Below are 7,703 nucleotides of genomic sequence, written 5' to 3'. Positions count from 1 at the left end.
TTCTATCCCTTTTTCGATCATCTATCAAATATCTATATCTAATATCCAATATCTATATTCTATATCTCTATCATGATGTTAACTTAATAAGATATAACAATAATCTTAATTTTAATTTTAAATTATGATAATAATAAGATTTATGATAGAGATCGTTTGAGTGTGTAAGTCGAAATTCTGTCCGTGTAACGCTACGCTATTTTTAATCATTGTAAGTTATGTTCAACCTTTTTATATTAATATCTCGTAGCTAAGTTATTATTATGCTTATTTAAAACGAAGTAATCATGATGTTGGGCTAATTACTAAAATTGGGTAATTGGGCTTTGTACCATAATTAAGGTTTGGGCAAAAGACCGACACTTGTGGAAATTGGACTATTGACTATTAATAGATGGGGGGTATTGTCTAATTGAGTGACAACTCATTGGAGTCTGTCGAACCTATCTTCAAATTAATTATCCTAATAATTAATAATGATTATGGTTGTCCTATTTAGTGACGTTCATATGGAATCTATTATAATCATTTAATTAATTATTCGGGTTGGGTAATTGATTATTCAAACTGATCAAGTGGGTAAATTAATATTCATATCTAATCAAAACAGGGGTAGATTACATACAGTGATAACTGGTGTAATTGTTGACAGAAGTGATAACTGCGTCACAGTTTAAATCCTTAATTAGTTGGAATATTTGACTTCGGGTATAAGGGTAATTTAACGAGGACACTCGCACTTTATATTTATGACCGATGGACTATTATGGATAAAAACCAGATAGGTATCAAATAAACCATGACAAAGGACAATTAACCCGAGTAACAATTAATTAAAATTAAAACGTCAAACATCATGATTACGGAAGTTTAAATAAGCATAATCCTTTTTTTTTCATATTCTATCGCAATTTTATTTATTGTTATTTTATTTATCGTCATTTATTTATTTTATGCACTTTAATTATTGTCATTTATCTTTACGCTTAAAAATATAAAATCGACAAACCGGTCATTAAACGGTAAAAACCCCCCTTTTATAATAATATTACTACTTATATATATATATTTATATAAATATAGTTTTATAAAAATATAGTACGTAATCACTAGCTCCCTGTGGAACGAACCGGACTTACTAAAAACTACACTACTCTACGATTAGGTACACTGCCTATAGTGTTGTAGCAAGGTTTAGGTATATCCCATCCGTAAATTAATAAAACTTGTGTCATATTTTGTAGTATTTTGTATTAAAAATAATACTATTTCGTACCCTCACGCTACATCATCAATATACATGTAGTGTTTTAATATGTATTCATACACTTTTGAAAGACTTCAAGACACTTATCAAAATACTTCTACTTAACAAAAATGCTTACAATTACATCCTCGTTCAGTTTCATCAACAAATCTACTCGTATGCACCCGTATTCGTACTCGTACAATACACAGCTTTTAGATGTATGTACTATTGATATATACATTCCAATGATCAGCTCTTAGTAGCCCATGTGAGTCACCTAACACTTGTGGGAACCATCATTTGGCAACTAGCATGAAATATCTCATAAAATTACAAAAATATGAGTAATCATTCATGACTTATTTACATGAAAATAAAATTACATATCCTTTATATCTAATCCATACACCAACGACCAAAAACACCTACAAACACTTTCATTCTTCATTTTTCTTCATCTAATTGATCTCTCTCAAGTTCAATCTTCAAGTTCTAAGTGTTCTTCATAAATTCCAAAAGTTCTAGTTTCATAAAATCAAGAATACTTCCAAGATTGCAAGTTTACTTCCAAGTTTTCTAAATCCATTCTAAGTAATCATCCAAGATCAAGAAACCTTTGTTACTTACAGTAGGTTATCTTTCTAATACAAGGTAACAATCATATTCAAACTTTAATTCAATTTCTATAACTATAACAATCTTATTTCGAGTGGAAATCTTACTTGAAATTGTTTTCGTGTCATGATTCTGCTTCAAGAACTTTCAAGCCATCCAAGGATCCTTTGAAGCTAGACCCATTTTTCTCATTTCCAGTAGGTTTATCCAAGGAATTTGAGGTAGTAATGATGTTCATAACATCATTCGATTCATACATAAAAAGCTGTCTTATTCAACGTTATAAACTTGTAATCACTAGAACATAGTTTAGTTAATTCTAAACTTGTTCACAAATAAAGTTAATCCTTCTAACTAGACTTTTAAAATCAACTAAACACATGTTCTATATCTATATGATATGCTAACTTAATGATTTAAAATCCGGAAACACGATAAACACCATAAAACTGGATATACGCCGTCGTAGTAAAACCGGGGGCTGTTTTGGTTGGGATAATTAAAAGCTAAGAAGAACTTTGATTTAAAAGCTATACTTATAGAAAAATTATTTTTCTTATGAACATGAAACTATATCCAAAAACCATGGTTAAACTCAAAGTGAAAGTATGTTTTTCAAAATGGTCATCAAGATGTCGTTCTTTCGACGGAAATGACTACCTCTTTCAAAAACGACTTGTAACTTGTATTTCTGACTATAAACTTATACTTTTTCTATTTAGATTCATAAATTTAAGTTCAATACGAAACCGTAGCCACTGGAATCACTCAAAACGGATTAGAAACGAAGAAATGGCGAGTAAAACAAGATTGATAAAAACTACTCATTTTACCTACGTGAAAGTTAGTAATAAATCTATTCCAACCATAACCTAATCAACTTATATTGTATATTATGTAATCTTGAGATACCATAGACACATATACAATGTTTCGACCTATCATGTCGACCCATCTATATATATATTACGGAACAACCATAGACACTCTATATGTGAATGTTGGAGTTAGCTATACAAGGTTGAGGTTGATTCCAAAATATATATATAGTTTGAGTTGTGATCAATACTGAGATACGTATACACTGGTTCGTGGATTGATTCAAGATAATATTTATTGATTTATTTCTGTACATCTAACTGTGGACAACTAGTTGTAGGTTACTAACGAGGACAGCTGACTTAATAAACTTAAAACATCAAAATGTATTAAAATTTTGTAAATATATTTTGAACATACTTTGATATATATGTATATATTGTTATAGGTTTGTGAATCAACCAGTGGCCAAGTCTTACTTTCCGACGAAGTAAAAATCTGTGAAAGTGAGTTATAGTCCCACTTTTAAAATCAAATATTTTTAGGATGAGAATACATGCAGGTTTTATAAATGATTTACAAAATAGACACAAGTACTTGAAACTACATTCTATGGTTGAATTATCGAAATCGAATATGCCCCTTTTTATTAAGTCTGGTAATCTAAGAATTAGGGAACAGACACCCTAATTGACGTGAATCCTAAAGATAGATCTATTGGGCCTAACAAACCCCATCCAAAGTACCGGATGCTTTAGTACTTCGAAATTTATATCATATCCGAAGGGTGTCCCGGAATGATGGGGATATTCTTATATATGCATCTTGTTAATGTCGGTTACCAGGTGTTCACCATATGAATGATTTTTATCTCTATGTATGGGATGTGTATTGAAATATGAAATCTTGTGGTCTATTGTTACGATTTGATATATATAGGTTAAACCTATAACTCACCAACATTTTTGTTGACGTTTAAAGCATGTTTATTCTCAGGTGAATACTAAGAGCTTCCGCTGTTGCATACTAAAATAAGGACAAGATTTGGAGTCCATGTTTGTATGATATTGTGTAAAAACTGCATTCAAGAAACTGATTTCGATGTAACATATTTGTATTGTAAACCATTATGTAATGGTCGTGTGTAAACAGGATATTTTAGATTATCATTATTTGATAATCTACGTAAAGCTTTTTAAACCTTTATTTATGAAATAAAGGTTATGGATTGCTTTAAAATGAATGCATTCTTTGAAAAACGTCTCATATAGAGGTCAAAACCTCGCAACGAAATCAATTAATATGGAACTTTTTTAATCAATAAGAACGGGACATTTCAGGTGTGGGTGGAATATTTGACTTTTTCTTGATCCCGACAACCGCTTATGCTAAAAACGGCTTCCGTTTGTTCGAACCATCGAGTGAGTACAACCGGTCCCTCAGTCCCATCAAAAGTATGAGGTTTGCACCCCATGAAAGCTTTATAGGAGCATCCTTCGCTTGAGTTACCGGCCCCTTGATTGTTGTTGTTGTGGTTGTTGTTATTGTTGTTGTTGGAGGAGTGACCGGCCATGGCCGCATCCACGGCGGTGGCTATCATTCGTTGTAGAGCTTGTTCAGGAGTCTCATGGCGTGGCACACGACGAGGAGGCATTGTTCCTTCAAAACACAAGAATACCGTTGATTAGTATTTTTTTTAATAATACTAACCATGATATGGAATAAGGATAGAGAGAAATTTTCCTTGACTCGCCTTAAATTCTTTATGCCATAATGTCGGAACGTTCATATGAGTCACCGTAATATAATCCTGAAAATTATATTACCCTAATTCACATGTGCATTCGACATTATTTCACTAAGTCAAGGTGGCGCGTCAATTAAATCAAGTAACGTGAGATTAAGATTGAATAAGAATCAGATATGATAGAAGAGTTCGAGTATAATGCACAAGTAGTCAAGTAATTCCTACTTCAAGTCTATATGCCGGTTGTAGTCTAGACTCACTAATGTACCCTATGACTCGGGGTTGACACCAATGAACTCTAAATCCCTACAACCAACGCTCTGATACCATCTGTAGCAACCCGACTAAATCATGTTTGACGGTGCCGACTACTTAGGTCCCGTTACGTGGTTATAAGTCTTTAATATGACGTTTGACCAAAATATGTCGCATTCATTTCATAAGTAAAAGGATGTTTCAAGTTTACAAATGTAGTTCAAAAGACTAGTTACATTACAATGTTTAACGTACGAATGAAACCTATGCGACACAATTTAAAGTAGTCAAAAGACGCTCCAACTATGCATGTATACTCGACATCCAAGCAAGTATCAAAGAGAGTGCGGAAGCATGTATCAAGTAGCACTCAAGGACCTAAGAAAACATATAGAAAACTATCAACGAAAACGTTGGTGAAATCATAGGTGTTCTAGTAAACGTTGCATTTGAACCACAAGATTTAATATAATATGATTATCAAAATCATTTGCATTCCAAAGTTGTTATTTGTTTCGCGAGCACCCAATTATCAAACTTAACTGTTTTACACCCTTTGCGTAGTGTTAGAACATACACTAGACCCGAAAATATATTTCATCCGCTAACGGTAGCGAACCGTCCGAATGAGGCTCGTCAAGCCCATGTGATCACATAATATAAGTTCACGTTTACACCCTGCAAGTGTAACTAATGATAATTGAATTGAGGATTTTTGTTCAAACCCATACGTGGAATGTTCGTTTTCGTACTTGTGTTCAAACTGTAAAAGCATGATACGTATATGTTTCTCATCCCATAGTTTAAAGCATAAAAGTTGTTTGAAAGATGGGACTATGATCTCACCTTGTGTACACTAGTAATAAGTACTTCAACAAGTAACGTGTGCAAAGAACAATACTAGTCTTGACCTAAACAAATAGGTCGTATCAATAACGGTAAACACGATAGGTCAAAGATGTTCAATTAGTCCTATGGCTCGTTACGACCCGATTATGTAGCATGTGAATCAAATTGTCCAAGTTTCATGCAAGATACAAGTATAGAAACAAGTTAGAAAGATTGCATAATCATTTGGTTAAGTTTGAGAAAAAGTCAAACTTTGGTCGGTCAAAGTCAACGAAAAAGTCAACACGTTCGGGTCGGGTCCCGAACTATTTTTCTGAGGTTTTTATTCATATATAAGCATGTTAGAACAAGTCTCATGTGAAACGGAGGTCCATAGCGTGCCAAACATTTTTCGTATATTGGACAAGGTGGTCAGAAGCTGGACACGCCTTATGTCGCGCCGCGACAAAGGCTGGCCGCGCCGCGGCATTACACGCGAGCTGGTACCTGGCCAGTTTCAGTTTTCTAAGTCTCAAAAAAACATTCAAACTAACACAAAACACAAACCGTAAACACTTAGAACTCGTATCTTATATCGTTGGAAAGGTAATTTGACAAGGAACACGACTAAGCACATTTCAACAACCAAAAACATCATTTGCAATAACCGACTTTTCAAATCAAATGATCAATCAATGCACACATTTAATGCTTCAAATTTTACAAGTGCACATTTATGATTCGGGCATTTAATGCATACATAAAACACGCTGTTTTTTTAGATAATCAAGCATACAATACAACTAACTACTTACTAACAAAAATTCATGGCATTCAATGCATCAAATATTCAATTCAAGCTTATCAAACCCAAACCCAAATTCACCAAAATTACTAATCAAGTTTATGAAGTTTTCTAAAACAACCTACACATCAAATTGAAGCTAGTGATGTTAGGAACACATTTAATACATGCATTTATAACATTTAACAACATTTAAGCAACCAAATTATCAATCAAACACACCAAACTTTCAAGTTCATGCTAGTTATCAAAAATAACAAGATCGAACATATAAATCATATTTTCATGTTAGACTTGAGCCATAGACACTAATTAACAACTTTATATGTTAAAAACATCAAGAACACAAAATCTAGTGATTTTAGAAAGTTACCCAAATGTAATGAAATTGGTATGGAATCGAAGAGGAAGTTGCAAGGATTCCAAATATGTAATTTGTTTTGCAAGACACCCGCTAGCTTGGATTTAGATGATGATTCTTGAAATGGAGAAATGAGAGAAAATTGGAAAGTATTGAAAGAAAAAGGAAAATGAAATGGAAAAGAAAGAGGAGGTGGGTTGACTAGTCAAATGCTAGTCACCTCTTTGGCATTTTGGCAAAACTAGTCCCTCGAGTTCTGTTGCGGGTGCGTGAATTACCTAAACGAGATATTTTTAAAACGCGTATTAACGGGAGATGTTATAAACTTATAACCGAATTTAAATAGTTAAACGGAAAAGTAAACGGAAAATGCGGGATGTTACACTAGATTTGTTTTACCAACAGCATCAACAGTACCGTTAGCATCACCATCACAGTCAGTGCCGTCAGCATAGTCAGAATTAGCAGCAGCTGTAACATCACAAACTCCGTCAGTTCAAGAATCACTGTGGACATCATTACGAATCAATAACGCGTATATTGTATCAACGAGTTATGAAGTATTAACTCATTCCCTCTGAAGAAATTATATGTATATTTTATATATATATATATATATATATATATATATATATATATATATATATATATATATATATATATATATATATATATATATATATATATATATAAATGTTGTGTAACAACCCGACTTCATAAATACAAAAACGTGTAAAAAAAAAAAATTTTGATTCCGCTCATTTGGACGGCGTCCAAGATCTTGGATGGCGTCCAGCTCTTAATACCAGGACGGCGTCCAGTATATCTGGACGGCGTCCAGATTGTCTGGAAGCTTCTGTCCCCCGGGTCCAACTCACGTGAGCGGCAATCCCGCTTCCCGACACTTTTAAACGAAAACCTTTTTACAACGTATCTCAATATAATAAAATAAGAAGTTTCCATCATTAAAACAAGTTTTACAACCTCAGGCCCACATCGGCCCGTCTTACCCGTTTCAATCAAA

Source organism: Rutidosis leptorrhynchoides, chromosome 6 (assembly GCF_046630445.1).
Source record: "Rutidosis leptorrhynchoides isolate AG116_Rl617_1_P2 chromosome 6, CSIRO_AGI_Rlap_v1, whole genome shotgun sequence".
NCBI classification, from domain to species: Eukaryota; Viridiplantae; Streptophyta; class Magnoliopsida; order Asterales; family Asteraceae; genus Rutidosis; species Rutidosis leptorrhynchoides.
This window is presented reverse-complemented; position numbering follows the sequence as displayed.